General features: G+C 37.8%; 1 protein-coding gene across 2 annotated transcripts in view; it reads right to left on the bottom strand.

Moving 5' to 3' along the window:
* Window positions 1-5338, bottom strand: part of arhgef19 (Rho guanine nucleotide exchange factor (GEF) 19) — a 65852-nt gene extending 60514 nt beyond the window's left edge. For both annotated transcript variants that reach the window (XM_061970489.1, XM_061970490.1), the window contains exon 1: window positions 5170-5338. The gene's annotated coding sequence lies outside the window, so the exon portion shown is untranslated. The remainder of the gene's footprint in view (window positions 1-5169) is intronic.
* Between the last annotated feature and the right edge of the window lie 15596 nt (window positions 5339-20934).

Here is a 20934-nt window from a genome sequence, read left to right as displayed (position 1 = left end):
GCAATTTATATGCTTGAAATGCTTAATTGAGGCCCAAAATAATTACAATATACTCAATTCTTTGAGTACGCAATGTGGCGAGCAATGATCGTATATGTCGAGCCATCCGAACAAAAAGGTGACAAAGCAAATGAGTGCAATATCTGCACTGCAAAAAGTCAGTGTTCAAAAATAAGAAAAAAAAATACAAAAATGAGGGGTATTTTATTTGAACTAAGCAAAATTATCTGCCAATAGAACAAGAAAATTTGGCTTGTCAAGACTTTCCAAAACAAGTAAAATTAGCTAACCTCAATGAGCCCAAAAATACCTTAAAATAAGGATATTCTCACTAATAACAAGTGCACTTTTCTTGGTAGAAAAAAAAGGGACCTTTTTGCTTAATATGTTGAAAAATATTCTTAAATGAAATAAATGCTAGAGCCATTATCTTGACATAATGATATGCGCTCGGCATCATGATTTTTGTTTTCATGCTTGAAGTAAGAAATTATTACTTTGAAAAAGCAGTTTTATACTTGTGAGTGTTGATGACACAGCTTTGCAACACTTGATTTTCTCGTTTCAAGCATGTTTTACTCAATATAGGTCATCAAATCTCAGCTACAAGATGTAATATCTTACTGAGATCATTTAAGACCAAAACCCATAGAACAAGTAAAACACTCTTAACATAAAATCTGCTTAGTGAGAAGAATTATCTTATCAGACAAAAAATAAGCAAATATCACCCTTATTTGAGATATTTAATCTTACTTAAATTTCAGTTTTTGCAGTGTAGTAATGTATCTTACTAATTTTACTTTCATATTCTTTCTACAGTATGCCAAAACAATCAGGCAGTAGACTGATAATGGCCCCCAGGCCACACTTTGGACACAGCTGCTCTAAACACTTCTATTTTGAGACTGAATAATTATACTAGCACTGCAAACTTAATGCTTCCCAATACTTTTTTTACAGCGCTGTACTGTAAATTCATCGTATGACTTTCAGAATGTACTGATTTAAAACGCGCGTGTCAAAGTCCCTATTCATTGAGGGCCGTATCGCAGTTGTGGCTACCCCTCAGAGGGCCGCATGTAACAGTTGATGTACATGAATGTATAATCGCCTCGTGATATTTTTACCTAACTGCCTATGCATTCATCTTTTTCTTTACTAACTGACCGATTGATCATTTGCTTTGAAGTCAAGGTGACAAGCAGATATTTAATAATATCTTGTTACAGGATCAGATAACATGCAAGTTTAGCAGACGTGTAATAGTATCCAGCACAATTTTTCTGTCAAAACTGAGAAAACAAATACATTTAGCAATAGAGATACAATGTTTTATTGTCGCACATTATTTCCAAGCTTTCGCAGGCCACATTAAATGATATGGCGGGCCAAATCAAATAGTATGGCAGGTCTCATTAAATGATATGGAGGGCCAAATAAAATAATATGGCTGGCCTCTATAAATGATATGGAGGGCCAAATTAAATAATATGGCTGGCCTCATTAAATGATATGGAGAGCCAAATTAAACAATATGGCAGGCCACATTAAATGATATGGAGGGCCTCATTAAATGATAAGGGCGGGCCTTATGAAATGATATGGAGGGCCAAATTAAATAATATGGCAGGCCAAATTAAATGATATGGAGGGCCTCATTAAATGATAAGGGCGGGCCTTATGAAATGATATGTAGGGCCAAGTTAAATAATATGGCGGGCCACATTAAATGATGTGGAGGTGCAAATTTAATAATATGGCGAGCCTCATTAAATTATTTGGAGGGCCAAATTAAATGATATGGCGGGCCTTATTAAATGATATGGAGGGCCAAATTAAATAATATGGCGGGCCTTATTAAATGATATGGAGGGCCAAGTTAAATAATATGGTGGGCCACATTAAATCATATGGAGGGCCAAATTTAATAATATGGCGAGCCTCATTAAATTATTTGGAGGGCCAAGTTAAATAATATGGCGGGCCTCATTAAATGATATGGAGGGCCAAATTAAATGATATGAGGGGCCTCATTAAATGATATGGAGGGCCAAGTCAAATTATATGGCGGGCCACATTAAATGATATGAAGGGCCAAATTAAATAATATGGCGGGCCTCATTAAATGATATGGAGGGCCAAATTAAATAATATGGCGGGCCTTATTAAATGATATTGACAGCCACAATAAATGATATGGAGGGCCAAATTTAATAATATGGCGAGCTCATTAAATGATTTGGAGGGCCAAGTTAAATAATATGGCGGGCCTCATTAAATGATATGGAGGGCCAAATTAAATGATATGACGGGCCTCGTTAAATGATATGGCGGGCCTCGTTAAATGATATGGAGGGCCAAATTAAATAATATGGCGGGCCTTATTGAATGATATGGAGGGCCAAGTCAAATGATATGGAGGGCCACAGTAAATGATATGGAGGGCCAAATTAAATAATAGGGCAAGCCTCATTAAATGATATGGAGGGCCAAGTTAAATAATATGGCGGCCCACATTAAATAATGTGGCAGGCCTCATTAAATGATATGGCGAGCCACATTAGATGAAGCGGTGGGCCACAAAAAATGATGTGGCGAGCTACACAAAATAATGTGGTGGACCACGTGAAATGACAGTCCACACAAACTGTTGTTGTGGGCCATTTAAATGGTGTGGTGGGCCATATAAAATGGTGTGGCGTGCTACGCAAAATAATGTGGTGAGGCACACAAAATGACGCCGCTGCAGCCACATAAAATGATGTGGGTACACAAAATAATGTGGTGGACCACATGTAATGATGTGACAGCCCACTAAAACTGTTGTGGTGGGCCACCCGAAATGATGTGGCAGACCACATAAAACAATGTGGCAGCCCCTCAAGATGGTATGGCGGGCTACGCAAAATAATGTGGTGAGACATACAATGATGATGGGGGCCACATAAAATGATGTGGCTACACAAAATAATGTGGTGGACCACATGAAATGATGTGGTGGACCACATGAAATGATGTGACAGTCCACTCACTGTTGTGGTGGGCTACACAAAATGATGTGGCAGACCACATAAAACAATGTGGCAGCCCCTCAAAATGGTAGGGCGGGCTACGCAAAATAATGCGTAGAGACACACAAAATGAAGAGGCTGGCCACATAAAATGATGTGGCCTGCCGCAGGCCGATATTATCAGACATCTCTAATTTATATTGATTGATTGATTGAGAAGTTTATTGACATCTTAAAGAATGTAATCCATGTAATGCTTTAAAAAGGTAAATGGATGGCACAAAAAGCCAAATGGCTTGTTTCTATTGTGGTCCATTACATATTCATCACATTTGATACATTCAATAATAAAATATATATAACCTGCAACATGTATATAAAAAAATATGTTAAAAAGATGGAAAAATTATGTACATATACAAAGTATACATGGCAGGTGATATGAAAAACAATATATACAAAAAATGGGGTGGGGGGGTATATACACTATGTACATGACTATGCACATGTTGACTCCACACTGCAAAAAGTAAGTGTTCAAAAACAAGAAAAAAAATACAAAAATTAGGGGTATTTTATTTGAACTAAGCAAAATTATCTGCAAATAGAACAAGAAAATTCTGCTTGTCAAGACTTTCCAAAACAAGTAAAATTAGCTAACTTCAATGAACCCAAAAATACCTTAAAATAAGTATATTCTCACTAATAACAAGGTAAAAAAAAAAAAAAAAAAAAAAAAAAAGACCTTTTGGCTCAATATGTTGAAAAATATTTTTAAATTAAATAATGCTGGTGCCATTATCCTGACATAATGATATGCGCTCGGCATAATGATTTTTTTTTCATGCTTGAAGTAAGACATTATTACTTTTAAAAAAAGCAGTTTTATACTTGTGAGTGTTGATGACACAGCTTTGCAACAGTTGATATTCTAGTTTCAAGCATGTTTTACTCAATATAGGTCATAAAATCTCAGCAACAAGCTGTAATATCTTACTGAGATAATTTAGGACCCTTAAAACAAGTAAAACACTCCAACATAAAATCTGCTTAGAGAGAAGAATTATCTTATCAGACAGAAAATAAGCAAATATCACCCTTATTTGAGATATTTAATTATACTTAGATTTCAGTTTTTGCAGTCCAAGAGTGTGCAAAACAGAATGAGAAAATATATATACCATATTTTTCAGAGTATCAGTCGCACCTGCCGAAAATGTATAATAAAAAAGGAAAAAAACATATATAAGTCGCATTTTTGAGGGGAAATTTATTTGATAAAATCCAACACCAAGAATAGACATTTTTAAGTAAGTAAGTAAGTAAAGTTTATTCTTCGGTCAATGGTCAACAAAATAAACAAACAGTTGTACATTCATAGATTGAAAATGAAAATGTTGCAGACCGAAAGGGTTTAGGCTGAAGTTGAACACTTATAGCGCCTAACCCTATAAACAATTTGAAAGGCAATTTAAAATAAATAAAGAATAGTGAACAACAGGCTGAATAAGTGTACGTTATATGAGGCATAAATAACCAACTGAGAACGTGCCTGGTATGTTAACGTAACATATTATGGTAAGAGTCATTCAAATAACTATAACATATAGAACATGCTATACGTTTACCAAACAATCTGTCACTCCTAATCGCTAAATCCCATGAAATCTTATACCTCTAGTCTCTTATGTGAATGAGATAAATAATATTATTTGATATTTTACGCTAATGTGTTAATAACTTCACACATAAGTCGCTCCTGAGTATAAGTCGCACCCTCAGCCAAACTATGAAAAAAACTGGGACTTATAGTCCGAAAAATACAGTACACTGTAACCACTGTTTGATGCTTCGGAAAGTTGCTGGGGATCAATTTTGGTTCAGATCAGCGAGAGGTTGAGCTGAGCCATGATTTTATGGCAGTTTTAAAATTTAAGGTCTGTATGACTGGAACTACACAAAAGTGTGCTGACTGTCCTGTCATTGGATCCAGTCAAGGCAGAGTTGCAGTAAACATCCTTCCACCCTTTGGCAAGCTGCAGTGCAAGTAGCTCACCCTGCCAGAGAGGCTCATGCAACCATTTGTGCAGCTGCAGCACATTAACCAGAGAGCAAATGTTGTGGCATGAGTGTCTCCGATGCACGTGTTCAATACCTCATTGGTGTGAGCGGCCCAGTGCGTGCTGGATGGAGACCAGCGGCGACAGTGTGAAGGTCCACGCCAGTGAAGGCTCAGCCTGAAGAGCTCCGTTATCCATTCTGGCCTTGTGTTCCTCACAGATTCTTCTTTTTCCTTCCAACTTGCCCTCCTCCTCTGGAAAAACACCAACAACAGAGGTTGATAACCAGCCAGCTACTCACAATGCACATCTGACTGTCTAACTAAGCTTCCTTCCTCCTCACTCCTTTCCCCTTCTTCCCTCCCTCCCTCTCTCTCTCTCTCTCTACTGTTGTCCTCTCATTCTCCTCCCCCACTCCCACCCTCCCTCCCACTGTGGTTAAAGTGTTTCACTGCAGCACCTGCACACATTTTACTCAGGTGCTGCACACATTTGCATACATGCTGTCTATTCCATTCATCTACTGCAGAGCTGGGCAAATATTTTGACTCGGGTGGCCATATTGAGAGAAAAATGTGTGTATAAATCATATAGGGCAGTAGTCCCCAATAACCAGTCCGGGGACTGGTACCGGTCCGTGACGCATTTGCTACCGGGCCACCCAGAAATATTAACTAATTTATAAACTACCGCGTTTTCTCCAACTTAACTTTCGTCTGTCCCATTAAACACACCAATTTCAAGATCTTGAAATCTTGAATAATCTTGTTAATTGATGTATATTACAACTCCTGATAGAAGTTGACATTTGTTATAGTACAAACCCCGTTTCCATACGAGTTGGGAAATTGTGTTAGATGTAAATATAAACGGAATACATTGATTTGCAAATCATTTTCAACCCACATTCAGTTGAATTTGCTACAAAGACAACATATTTGATGTTCAAACTGATAAACATTTTTTTTTTTTGCAAATAATCATTACCTTTAGAATTTGATGCCAGCAGCACGTGACAAAGAAGTTGGGAAAGGTGGCAATAAATACTGATGAAGTTGAGGAATGCTCATCAAACACTTATTTGGAACATCTACGGTCCGTAATATCATCAAAGGGTTCAGAGAATCTGGAGAAATCACTGCACGTAAGCAGCTAAGCCCGTTACCTTCCATCCCTCAGGCTGTACTGCATCAACAAGCGACATCAGTGTGTAAAGGATATCACCACGTGGGCTCAAGAACACTTCAGAAACCCACTGTCAGTAACTACAGTTGGTTGCTACATCTGTAAGTACAAGTTAAAACTCTCCTATGCAAGGTGAAAACCATTTATCAACAACACCCAGAAACGCCGTCGGCTTCGCTAGGCCTGAGCTCATCTAAGATGGACTGATACAAAGTGGAAAAGTGTTCTGTGGTCTGACGAGTCCACATTTCAAATTGTTTTTGGAAACTGTGGACGTCATGTCCTCCGGACCAAAGAGGAAAAGAACCATCCGGATTGTTATAGGCGCAAAGCTGAAAAGCCAGCATCTGTGATGGTATGGGGGTGTATTAGTGCCCAAGGCATGGGTAATTTACACATCTGTGAAGGTGCCATTAACGCTGAAAGGTACATGCAGGTTTTGGAGCAACTTATGTTGCCATCCAAGCAACGTTACCATGGACGCCCCTGCTTATTTCAGCAAGACAATGCCAAGCCACGTGTTACATCAACGTGGCTTCATAGTAAAAGAGTGCGGGTACTAGACTGGCCTGCCTGTAGTCCAGACCTGTCTCCCATTGAAAATGTGTGGCACATTGTGAAGCCTAAAATACCACAACGGAGACCCCCGGACTGTTGAACAACTTAAGCTGTACATCAAGCAAGAATGGGAAAGAATTCCACCTGAGAAGCTTAAAAAATGTGTCCCCTCAGTTCCCAAACGTTTACTGAGTGTTGTTAAAAGGAAAGGCCATGTAACACAGTGGTGAACATGCCCTTTCCCAACTACTTTGGCACGTGTTGCAGCCATGAAATTCTAAGTTAATTATAATTTGTAAAAAAAAAAATCAAGTTTATGAGTTTGAACATCAAATATCTTGTCTTTGTAGTGCATTCAATTGAATATGGGTTGAAAATGATTTGCAAATCATTGTATTCTGTTTATATTTACATCTAACACAATTTCCCAACTCATATGGAAACGGGGTTTGTACATTAATGCACATTAATGAACATGTATAATGGTAATGTGCCATTTCTATCTGCAGTCATTGTATATAGCAGGGGTCCTTAACCTGTTTGACCTCAAGACCCAACTTTTCCACTACAGAGTGTCCCGGGTACCACTTCAATATTAGCACTGAATTAGTAATCTCACTCTTGCTTTTGATCATATTCAATAATTATATCTAACCTACTTACAGTTTACCTAGTCAAAGTATATAAAAGCATATATTAATCACAAAAATGATTATTAATTTAACACATAAACCTTAGACTTAGGTCAGGCTGATTGGAGAAAAAGTACTAACCAAATAAACAATACATTTACTAGAAACTACAAACCCCGTTTCCATATGAGTTGGGAAATTGAGTTAGATGTAAATATAAACGGAATATAATGATTTGCAAATCCTTTTCAACCCATATTCAATTGAATGCACTACAAAGACAACATATTTGATGTTCAAACTCATAAATTTTTATTTTTTTTTGCAAATAATAATTAACTTAAAATTTCATGGCTGCAACACGTGCCAAAGTAGTTGGGAAAGGGCATGTTCACCACTGTGTTACATGGCCTTTCCTTTTAACAACAGTAAACGTTTGGGAACTGAGGAGACACATTTTTTAAGCTTCTCAGGTGGAATTCTTTCCCATTCTTGCTTGATGTACAGCTTAAGTTGTTCAACAGTCCGGGGGTCTCCGTTGTGGTATTTTAGGCTTCATAATGCGCCACACATTTTCAATGGGAGACAGGTCTAGACTACAGGCAGGCCAGTCTAGTACCCGCACTCTTTTACTATGAAGCCACGTTGATGTAACACCTGGCTTGGCATTGTCTTGCTGAAATAAGCAGGGGCGTCCATGGTAACGTTGCTTGGATGGCAACATATGTTGCTCCAAAACCTGTATGTACCTTTCAGCATTAATGGCGCCTTCACAGATGTGTAAGTTACCCATGTCTTGGGCACTAATACACCCCCATACCATCACAGATGCTGGCTTTTCAACTTTGCGCCTGTAACAATCCGGATGGTTCTTTTCCTTTTTGGTCCAGAGGACACGACGTCCACAGTTTCAAAAAAAAAATTTGAAATGTGGACTCGTCAGACCACAGAACACTTTTCCACTTTGTATCAGTCCATCTTAGATGAGCTCAGGCCCAGCGAAGCCGACGGCGTTTCTGGGTGTTGTTGATAAATGGTTTTCGCCTTGCATAGGAGAGTTTCAACATGCACTTACAGATGTAGCGACCAACTGTAGTGACTGACAGTGGGTTTCTGAAGTGATCCTGAGCCCATGTGGGGATATCCTTTACACACTGATGTCGCTTGTTGATGCAGTACAGCCTGAGGGATCGAAGGTCACGGGCCTGGCTGCTTACGTGCAGTGATTTCTCCAGATTCTCTGAACCCTTTGATGATATTACGGACTGTAGATGGTGAAATCCCTGAAATCCTTGCAATAGCTGGTTGAGAAAGGTTTTTCTTAAACTGTTCAACAATTTGCTCACGCATTTGTTGACAAAGTGGTGACCCTCGCCCCATCCTTGTTTGTGAATGACTGAGCATTTCATGGAATCTACTTTTACACCCAATCATGGCACCCACCTTTTCCCAATTTGCTTGTTCACCTGTGGGATGTTCCAAATAAGTGTTTGATGAGCATTCCTCAACTTTATCAGTATTTATTGCCACCTTTCCCAACGTCTTTGTCACGTGTTGCTGGCATCAAATTCTAAAGTTAATGATTAATTACAAAAAAAAAAAAAGTTTATCAGTTTGAACATCAAATATGTTGTCTTTGTAGCATATTCAACTGAATATGGGTTGAAAATGATTTGCAAATCATTGTATTCCGTTTATATTTACATCTAACACAATTTCCCAACTCATATGGAAAAAGGGTTAGTACATTAATAAATATGTTTCTTAACTACACTGTCAATAAAATTTAAGTGCAAATGAAAATACAGCTTCACCACTTTAGTCATAATTTATGCGCTTAAAAAATGTTTCTATGACATTAGCGCCATACTTCTTCTGTTCTTCTGTCAGTGGTAGAAAGTGTATTATAATTAAGTACCGCTGCGGCCTATGGTAACAGATGTATTACATTCTGGGGGGCGCTCACTGCCCAACACTATGGTTAAGAAACACTGGTATACAGGTATAGTATATGCCATCAACGTGCCGGGGACCATCTCTTCGCAAAGAAACACGCCCAGGACTCCCACTACTTCAGCGTTATGGTGAGTGGATTTTTCATGCTAATTTTTTTGCTGTTTTTATCTGCCACACGTGGAAAGCCAGTCCGTGAAAATAGTGCATACATTAAACAGGTCCCTGGTGGAAAAAAGGTTGGACCGCATGTGGCCCGCGGGCCGTATTTTGCCCAGGTCTTATCTACAGCCATTGTTGACTAATTCTGTAGACAGTAGTCAGTGTTGAGCACATAAACACTGTACATAATTAGGCCACCTCCAGCTTGGTATCGATGCTGCGAGTGCATCACGTGAGCGTCTGAGTGCTTCCAGCAGCCAGCTGGTGACCGCAGTACATACCTGTGCTTGCTGACATGTACTAACTCCCTCTTCCTGCGGGCCATGGCGGAGGAACGCGCGGCAGTCAGTCATGAAGGTATAGCCAACGCTCAGGGAAGGGCGGGGAGGGGGGAACTGTTACGGACAACGAGAGCGGTTGAAGTGAAGAAAGAGTGGAGGATAAAAGGCAGGAGTTGCTCAAGGCCATGGACGCTGGTGAGGAGGGAGAGGAAGAGGGAAATCATTAACCAGCACCTGTCTGTCACCGTAGACCAGTGGTTGTCAAACCTTTTTCACAGAGTACCACCTCAGACAAAAATTGGCTCTCCAAGTCCCATCATAGCGGCCGACATTAAATTACTGTAGTGTAGAAGACCTAAGTATTCATTAAAAACAAGGCAGAGGTGTTATTTACAAGTGTGTTTAATATGTTTGGCCACTGTAACATTACACACATTTTGAACAGTAACACTGTGTTTGTATGTAGGACTAGGGTTGCAAAATTCCGGGAATATTCAAAGTTGAAATATTTCCATGGGAATTAACGGGAATATATGGGAATTAATGGGAAATAAATGTCAATAAACATTGAATGCAACATGCTAGATCTTGCAGTATGATTATTAGCTAAAACAACTAGGGATGTCCGATAATGGCTTTTTGCCGATATCCCGTTATTGTCCAACTCTTTAATTACCGATACCAATATCAACCGATACCGATATATACAGTCGTGGAATTAACACATTATTATGCCTAATTTGGACAACCAGGTATGGTGAAGATAAGGTCTTTTTTTTTTTAATTAATAAAATAAAATAAGATAAATAAATTAAAAACATTTTCTTGAATAAAAAAGAAAGTAAAACAATATAAAAACAGTTATATAGAAACTAGTAATTAATGAAAATAAGTCAAATTAACTGTTAAAGGTTAGTACTATTAGTGGACCAGCAGCACGCACAATCATGTGTGCTTACCAGTGTTGGGACTAACGCGTTACAAAGTAACGCGTTACTGTAACGCCGTTAGATTCGGCGGTAACTAGTAATCTAACGCGTTATTTTTTTATATTCAGTAATTCAGTTACCGTTACTACATGATGCGTTACTGCGTTATTTTACGTTACTTTTTTTGTAGTATAAAGTGTGTTTTATCGGAGGGCTGCTAGCTGTGTCATCGTTCTGATTCTTCTTGTGTCACAAGCCGGAGAAGAGAGACGTGCGCTCTGTGTGTGAGTGTGTGGAGGGAGGGGAGGGGGGCGTGTCTGATCATGGCGGAGCCAGAAGTCGAGTTTGCTAACATGGATATATTTTCACTACTTTTCTTTTGTCGAGCACAAAGAAAATAACAATTTAGTTAAATGTAAATTGTGCTTTGGATCAAAGATCCCATCTACTGCCCAAAACAGCAATTCAAATCTGCTGAAACAAGCTACATAGCAACATGCTTCGACGAAGCTAGTAAAGAGAGACAGAGACTCCAATGACACTTCACCACGTAAGGATTAACTCTGCCTCTGTTCATCTTTCAGAACTGAAGGTACACACACTCTGTCAATCATAAAGAGGGATGCTAGTGGGCCAGGCCAATCTTTCCTTATCTCTAAACTAAAACTGGGGAAATGTGTAGAGTGTTCTGGGCTTCAGACATGATTTTGTGTCAGAATTTCTTGAGGAAAAAATGCCTGGTTAGGCTTTGTGTATGTAGTGTGTGCCTTTCTTGCTTTACAGCTATGCTGTTATTATGCTGTTTGTTACTTATGTATGTTATGTTGCAGCTATTTAAAATAGTTTTGTCAATTTGTTCTGGCCAGAAACAAATTGGCCTTTGTAACATATCTTTGTCTTTGTGTGTTGTATGTCGACCACATTGCTTAGCAGAGTTCAGTGATACAAATGTATGTCAAGTTGATCAACAGATTGTATTATTCTCCAGTGCAATAACAGTACTGACATGAAGGCTAAATGGGCATTAATTGGAGCTTTAAAAAAAAAGAGAAGAAAAAAAGAAGTAACTAAATAGTTACTTTTCACAGTAACGCATTACTTTTTAGTGTAAGTAACTGAGTTAGTAACTGAGTTACTTTTGAAATGAAGTAACTAGTAACTATAACTAGTTACTGTTTTTCAGTAACTAACCCAACACTGGTGCTTACGGACTGTATCCCTTGCAGACTGTATTGATATATATTGATATATAATGTAGGAACCAGAATATTAATAACAGAAAGAAACAACCCTTTTGTGTGAATGAGTGTGAATGGGGGAGGGAGGTTTTTTGGGTTGTGCACTAATTGTAAGTGTATCTTGTGTTTATGTTGATTTAATAAAATAAAAAAAATAAAAAAAACAATACCGATAATAAAAAAAACGATACCGATAATTTCCGATATTACATTTTAAAGCATTTATCGGCCGATAAAATCCGATATTATCGGACATCTCTAAAAACAACCTCATCCATTCATCCATCTTCTTCCGCTTATCCGAGGTCGGGTCGCGGGGGCAGCAGCCTAAGCAGGGAAGCCCAGACTTTCTTCTCCCCAGCCACTTCGTCCAGCTCTTCCCGGGGGATCCCGAGTCGTTCCCAGGCCAGCCGGGAGACATAGTCTTCCCAACGTGTCCTGGGTCTTCCCCGGGGCCTCCTACCGGTTGGACGTGCCTTAAACACCTCCCTAGGGAGGCGTTCGGGTGGCATCCTGACCAGATGCCCGAACAACCTCATCTGGCTCCTCTCGATGTGGAGGAGCAGCGGCTTTACTTTGAGCTCCCCCCGGATGGCAGAGCTTCTCACCCTATCTCTAAGGGAGAGCCCCGCCACCCGGCGGAGGAAACTCATTTCGGCCGCTTGTACCCGTGATCTTGTCCTTTCGGTCATAACCCAAAGCTCATGACCATAGGTGAGGATGGGAATGTAGATCGACCGGTAAATTGAGAACTTTGCCTTCCGGCTCAGCTCCTTCTTCACCACAACGGATCGATACAGTGTCCGCATTACTGAAGACGCCGCACCGATCCGCCTGTCGATCTCACGATCCACTCTTCCCTCACTTGTGAACAAGACTCCTAGGTACTTCAACTCCTCCACTTGGGGCAGGGTCTCCTCCCCAACCTGGAGATGGCACTCCACCCTTTTCCGGGCGAGAACCATGGACTCTGACTTGGAGGTGCTGATTCTCATCCCAGTCGCTTCACACTCGGCTGCGAACCGATCCAGTGAGAGCTGAAGATCCTGGCCAGACGAAGCCATCAGGACCACATCATCTGCAAAAAGCAGAGACCTAATCCTGCAGCCACCAAACCGGACCCCCTCGACTGCGCCTAGAAATTCTGTCCATAAAAGTTATGAACAGAATCGGTGACAAAGGGCAGCCTTGGCGGAGTCCAACCCTCACTGGAAACGTGTCCGACTTACTGCCGGCAATGCGGACCAAGCTCTGCCACTGATCGTACAGGGAGCAGACCGCAACAATCAGACAGTCCGATACCCCATACTCTCTGAGCACTCTCCACAGGACTTCCCGAGGCACACGGTCGAATGCCTTCTCCAAGTCCACAAAGCACATGTAGACTGGTTGGGCAAACTCCAATGCACCCTCAAGGACCCTGCCGAGAGTATAGAGCTGGTCCACAGTTCCACGACCAGGGCGAAAACCACACTGTTCCTCCTGAATCCGAGGTTCGACTATCCGGCGTAGCCTCCTCTCCAGTACACCTAAAACAACCTGATTTAATGCAAATTCAGTAGAATTTCAACCCCATCACATGCACAGATAATTCACAGCATGCTACAGCAGGGCTATTGAGGCCACACCAGTATTTGAGTCCAATGACTTCATCCAGTCAGGTAAGTGTTGATGATATTACTGGGGTAAATATATTTGATCTATACTATTTAAGTTTAATAGAGGAGTAATTGCTTGTTACTGTAAGACTGTAGACTACTCCAGCAGACTTCCACTCAAGCTAGCTGGCTGTTCTTGTACTTGTTAAATGATTTTGGGGCCAATATCTCTAGCTAGCTAGGTTTATGTACCACCACAGTCTCATAATGAACCGAAAATATTTCTCCGTTAGCCGTGATGCTAATTTTCTCTATGTTAAATCCCATTCATTTATGCTAACAACATTAGTGATCCGAATTGACCTTTTTCGTGATCTGTAAAGTTAGCAAATACTCAATCAAGGCGTGTAGTTTCCTCTGCCTTCTGTTCTGCTAGCCATTCTGTTGTCGTACAAGAATGTAGGTTATAGTTTAGTTATAGTCATATAGTGAGTATTCATCGAGCCTATTTCTATTCATTTGTCCATCAGTAAAATATTTTTAAAGACTACTCCAATTGTTCAGCTGACTATTTATATCTGTGTGTGGCATTGCATTAGTGTTTTACAAGAATAAATAAATATAGAGATGTTATGAATTGTAAATTGTAAATTATGAATTAAAATCAGTGTTGATATAAATTGATTTATTGAAGAATTCAACTACTTTGTAACAAATATTCCATTTTGAAATGTTTTTTTTGGGGAAAACGTTCTATATTTTGTGTTTGCCATAAAAACGAAGTTTTCTATGACAATATGGGCATAAAACAAAAACACACAAAAATTATAAATACTTATAATCGATGGATAGATTTAAAGTAAAAAACAGAATCATTTATGAACTTTTTTTTGACACTTTTATGAGTGGGGGCATTTTGGATCCATGAAAATGTTAGTGTTTTTTTAAAGCTGTCATTAGTAAAATAAATAATAATGAATTAAAATCAATGTTATGAATGATTGACCAATTTAGGGCTCCAATTACTTCACATAAATTATTCCACTTTTATCTGTTTGGGGAAAAATGTTAGATATGTTGTGTTTACTATAAAAACAGGGTTTTCTTTAACAAAAAAGGCATAAAAGGTATAAAAAAATAAATAAATCCAACTTTATATCAATAGATCGGAAGTTAAGATTTGAGTGTTGGGAAAAAAGACTTATTATATATAAATATTTATATACATATATGTATACATGTATATATACACACAGTATATATATATATATATATATATATATATATATATATATATATATTAGAGATGTCCAATAATATCGGCCTGCCAATATTATCGGCCGATAAATGCTTTAAAATGTAATATCGGAAATTATAGGTATAGGTTTTTTTATTATCGGTATCGTTTTTTTTTGTTTTGTTTTTTTAAATTAAATCAACATAAAAAACACAAGATACACTTACAATTAGTACACCAACCCAAAAAACCTCCCTCCCCCATTTACACTCATTCACACAAAAGGGTTGTTTCTTTCTGTTATTAATATTCTGGTTCCTACATTATATATCAATATATATCAATACGGTCTTCAAGAATACAGTCCGTAAGCACACATGATTGTGCGTGCTGCTGGTCCACTAATAGTACTAACCTTTAATGGTTAATTATACTCATTTTCATGAATTACTAGTTTCTATGTAACTGTTTTTATATTGTTTTACTTTATTTTTTATTCAAGAAAATGTTTTTAATTTATTTATCTTATTTTATTTTTTAAAAAGGACCGATAAATGCTTTAAAATCTCTAATATATATATATATATATATATATATATATATATATATACATATATACACATATGTATATAAATAAATATATGTATATAAATATTTATATATAATAAGTATTTTTTCCCAACGCTCAAATCTTAACTTCAGATCTATTGATATAAAGTTGGATTTATTTATTTTTTTATACCTTATATGTCATGTCTGTGTAATCATGTTTTGTTTTAAGTCAGGTTTTGTTTAGTTATAGGACTCTTTAGTTTCTGTCTTTTCACTCCCTTGTCTTGTTTCCATGATTACCCCATTAGTTTCACCTGTTCCACGTTTGGACTCATTGTGCACTCTTGTTTGTCACCATAGCAACCATTAGTTTTCACTTGTCACGTCACGCACCTGTTTCACGTTTTGAGTCACGCACCTGCTTTCACTAATCATGTCCATAGTATTTAAGTTCATTCATTTTCTGTTGTTCGTCCTGACGACATCCCCGCATTTATGCCCCCTGTCACACTCTGTCCACCTCTGCGCACTTCATGTCCATGCCAAGTAAGTTTTTGTTTATTAAGCCACAGTTAGTGTTTTGTTGTTGTTCATAGTTTTTTGCCCTCGTGCAAGTCTTTTGTTTTCGTTAGTCAAGTTTGTACCTCCGCCCCAGTGCGCGCTTATCGTTTGCACTTTTTTTTGATATAATAAATAAATCATGTACCTTCATTCCCGTCTCGCCCGTGCCAACTTTCCGTTGCATCCTGGAAAAGCACACACCCAAGACCAAGTCATGACATTATATGCCTTTTTTGTTAAAGAAAACCCTGTTTTTACGGTAAACACAACATATCTAACATTTTTCCCCAAACAGATACAAGTGGAATAATTGATGTCAAGTAATTGGAGCCCTAAATTGGTCAATCATTCATAACATTGATTTTAATTCATTATTATTTATTTTACTAATGACAGCTTAAAAAAACATTAACATTTTCATGGATCCAAAAGCCCCCCCCTCATAAGTGTCAAAAAAAAGTTCATAAATGATTCTGTTTTTTTACTTTAAATCTATCCATCGATTATAAGTATTTATAATTTTTTTTGTGTTTGTTTTATGCCCATATTGTCATAGAAAACTTGGCAAACACAAAATATGCAACGTTTTCCCCCAAAAAACATTTCAAAATGTAATATTTGTTACAAAGTAGTTGAATTCTTCAATAAGTCAATTTATATCAACACTGATTTTAATTCATATTTTTTTTGAGCAATGACAGTTTAAAAAAAAATCCAGCATGGCACCTTTGTTTCATTACATTTCCCCTGTTTGCTATATTTTCCACTTAGTTTTTTTGGAATGTTCAACGGGCCGTTAAAAAATTAACTGCGGGCCGCACTTCAGACATCACTGCTTTAGACAATAGATGGATATAAACTTCCTATACAGGTGGGTTAAAGACAGTATGTCAGGTATTACAGTAGTTACCTGAGATCCAAAGCTGTTCCAATTTCCTTCAGTTAGATTGGGCCATAGAAAGAAAAACATGCAGGACAGAGGACAAGGTTAGTCACAGTTTGCTGCAGCACGTGACTGATTTGCAGCTGTCAGCCAGCATTAAACCTTTCTTTCAATTGCTATGTGCTGCACAAGTATTTGGGATATTTGAACATGTCTTCCACCTACATAAATGTAGGGGAAACGTTTTTTTTTTATGCTGGTAAATGTGTGCATTGAAATCCATGTCATGAGAAGACAACTATATTGTAGCAATTGAACTTCCACTTTCGCAATTTCTCATTTGGACTGTAATTGTGCTTTTGATCCACTGCATTGGTCCCAGTGAAATGAGTCAGGACAGATAAGCATTTAATTAGGAACAAAGTCTATGATTTGTGTCACCTGGCCATACGCCACGTTTAAGGATCACGTTGCAGAGCTGCAGGCTGGAGAAGTCTTAAAGATGTGGAATCTGATGATGGAAAATCAAGTGACAGGTTTAATGCCTTTTTTGACTGTGATGAGGTCAAGTTCCCCATCGAACCTGTCATGACAAAAACGAAACATGATAACCATTTTGACGTTATCGTTAGTTGGCAAAGGGTATTTTTTGTGATTGTTTTATGTGCTGCTGGACACACAGGCATTTCCCCACGTAAGGGGGATAAGGTATATAGAGATGTATTTTTTTTTTAAAAAGGTAGGTATGAAATTTGAATAATTGGAGTCTAATACTCTTATTGCATTAGTGTACATGGCATAGTGTAAAACATTGGTAACACTGCCCTCTGCTGGTCGAATTGGAGAACACACGGATACTGTTAATATAATCCTGATGCTGTATTTCTTGTAGAGTAACACTTCTCACTATACAGAACTTTATTGAAAACAATACACCTGCTCAGGGCAAAGGGTGAACCCATATTGATTTTTGTTTGTTTTATTGTTAACAATTGAATACATTAACTTGAAGTTGAAATAACACTACAGACAGTTTTGCTTTCGTCAGCCTTCTCATTCTTCACACGCAGATGATACTACAGCTGGCACTTTATAAACAACGATATGATACCCAATGCTGTAAATATATAAATAAATATGCTGTAAACTTCACAAAACCAGTGAAGTTGGCACGTTGTGTGAATCGTAAATAAAAAACAAAATACAATGATTTGCAAATCCTTTTTTTTTTACTTATATTCAATTGAATAGACTGCAAAGACAAGATACTTAATGTTTGAACTGAGACGCAAAATTTTTCTTTGCAAATAATCATTAACTTAGAATTTAATGGCAGCAACACATTGCAAAAAAGTTGGCACAGGGGCATTTTTACCACTGTGTTACATGGCCTTTCCTTTTAACAACACTCAGTAAATGTTTGGGAACTGAGGAGACACATTTCCATCAAATTCCAAATGAGCTAATGTTTACAAAAAATAAAGTTTACCAGTTCCAACGTTAAGTAATGTGCATTTGCAGTCTATTCAACTGAATATAGGTTTAAAAGGATTTGCAAATCATTGTATTCTGTTTTTACTTACGATTTACACAACGTGCCAACTTCACTGGCGTTGGGTTTTGTACATTGATTGCACGATTTAATTCCACATTATTTAATTTTGAGATTGAATTAATCTAGTTCATATAAAACAAAATGCTGATATGTTAAATGTACATTTCTCTGTAATAATAGTGCAATACGCATTTAAAGAATGATTTTGACAGGTCATATATACAGTATATTTGTGAAAATATGTAAATCAGTTATTCTCAAACTGTAGTACGCGGGCTCTATCTAGTGGTACGCCAAAGAATCACACAAATATATATTGTAATAATGTCACTCGAGCCGTTATTAAAGGTTTATCAGTCTTCAATAGAAGTCGTTACAATCTGACTAGGCCATACTCGACACCAAAATAAACAAGACACAAACAATACAGTCTTACGCCATCATTTCTATCACAGTGTTAGTTCAAACAGTGTGTAATGTTACAGCGGTAAAAAATGATAAATATACTCTATTTTTAAAAACTCTGCCTTGTTTTTGATGAATAATTAGGCCTACTATGCTAATGTATTTTAATGTTAGTCATTAAGATGGTACTTGGAGAGCAAAGTGTTTTCTAAAGTGGTGAAAAAGTTAGAAAACTACTGGTCTAGATTATAGTTAAGTATACTTAATTCAACTTTTTGTACCTTTTTATTACAGGTGGGAATCTTTGGGCACATGATTCGATCCGATTTCGAATCTTGGGGTGACGATTCGATTCAACACGATTCTTGCAGTGACGTGCAGTCACTAGAGGCAGGTGAGGCCCTGCCTCACCTGCCATCATGGAAAGAAAAAACATGTAAAAAGAAAAAAAAGAAAATAAATTCTTATATGTATCCAGTGATTATACTATAAAGTTATTTTCCATTTAACTTCACCAGTTTTAGATTATTTGTATTCAAAATCGCTGAATTTTCACATTTGCTGTTCAAATACTGAGAAGAGACGATGCGGTGAACAGCAGCCAGTTGAGGCACGTCACTCAGTGCCGCAACATGGATTGCGCAATGACTCGGCTAACTGCTGGCCTGCTGTGCAGATACACCTGCAGACTGCAGGTGTACCTAATTCACAACTCCTCCAACACGAACATTATTGTTTTTGCACTTTTTGGCTTCTTATTAAATAACTTTTGTAACCTATTTTCATGGGCTTTCCTCTTTGTGATATTAAGTTCCTGTTATGCGCTGTTATACAGTATATGCCTTGAGCTCTTATTTTGAAGGCGCTAAGAGCGGAAGTGATGTCACGTTGCGGAGGTTTTTGAAATAAGGTAAATAAAGTGGTCCTCGTGTAAACTGGAGCCTCCGTGTTTGTTATTTTGTAGTTTCATACAGTATAGGCGACATTTATAAACCCTCGGTTACACTTTTTTAAATAGATTCAATCTTGCACGTGGAAAGTTTAAGTGAGGGCTTTAGTTGCGGTGCATGGACTTAATTTCTAAGTAAAGGTAAGACCATAATAACGTGTTTTTTTTTATTAAATGTGCTTTTTTGTGTGCTACAGTTTGTATGTGTAAAGTTAAAGTTAAGTTAAAGTACCAATGATTGTCACACACACACTAGGTGTAATGAAATTTGTCCTCTGCATTTGACCCATCCCCTTGTTCACCCCCTGGGAGGTGAGGGGAGCAGTGGGCAGCAGCGGCGCCGTGCCTGGGAATCATTTTTGGTGATTTAACCCCCAATTCCAACCCTTGATGCTGAGTGCCAAGCAGGGAAGAATGCTGGTATGAGCTTTTAAACATAACCCGTTAACTGCTGCCAATCAAATGGTGAATAAGATACTCTTTAGGGTTCATATGTTTGTAAATCTGACTGTGATGAAGTCAGTGCCTCACCAGCCATCAACCTCACCGCACGTCACTGGATTCTTGTAATATATTATTTGGTTTATAAATGATAAAAACTTTCAAAACCGGTTGCAGGTTACAAAAGCTCCTCTTGGCAAACATTTACAATTTATGAACAACAATTAAAGTATGTTAGTCAATCTAATAAAAGAAAATAGAGCAACCCAATCCCAGCTTTACAATATGAATCATGATAGAAATTTACGAAGCAATTGAGAAGACAAATACAATACTAAAATAAAAGGGAAACCATAAAAATGCAATAAAGCAACAGTATCAATAATAATAATAATATCAATAATAGTTTAATGTTTGTACCGTATTTTTCGGACTATAAGTCGCAGTTTTTTTCATAGTTCCAGTGCGACTTATATATGTTTTTTTCCCCTTTTTTTATTATGCATTTTCGGCAGGTGCGACTTATACTCCGGTGCGACTTATACTCCAAAAAATACGGTAATCTAAAAATGTATTCTTAAAAATAAAACAATTATGAATTGATTTAGAATTGGAATACAATTTAAATTTTGATTTGTATCGATTTTTTGGAGCACCCTTACTTTTTATGGAGTAATGTATCAGTGTTTTAATTGCAGACACATATTTTATTGCTGTAGGTTCCATTCCTTGGTTATGTAA

Source organism: Nerophis lumbriciformis, linkage group LG01 (genome assembly GCF_033978685.3).
Source record: "Nerophis lumbriciformis linkage group LG01, RoL_Nlum_v2.1, whole genome shotgun sequence".
In the NCBI taxonomy this organism is placed as follows: domain Eukaryota; kingdom Metazoa; phylum Chordata; class Actinopteri; order Syngnathiformes; family Syngnathidae; genus Nerophis; species Nerophis lumbriciformis.
Note: the sequence above shows the minus strand (reverse complement) of the source record. Positions and strands in the feature narration are given on the sequence as shown.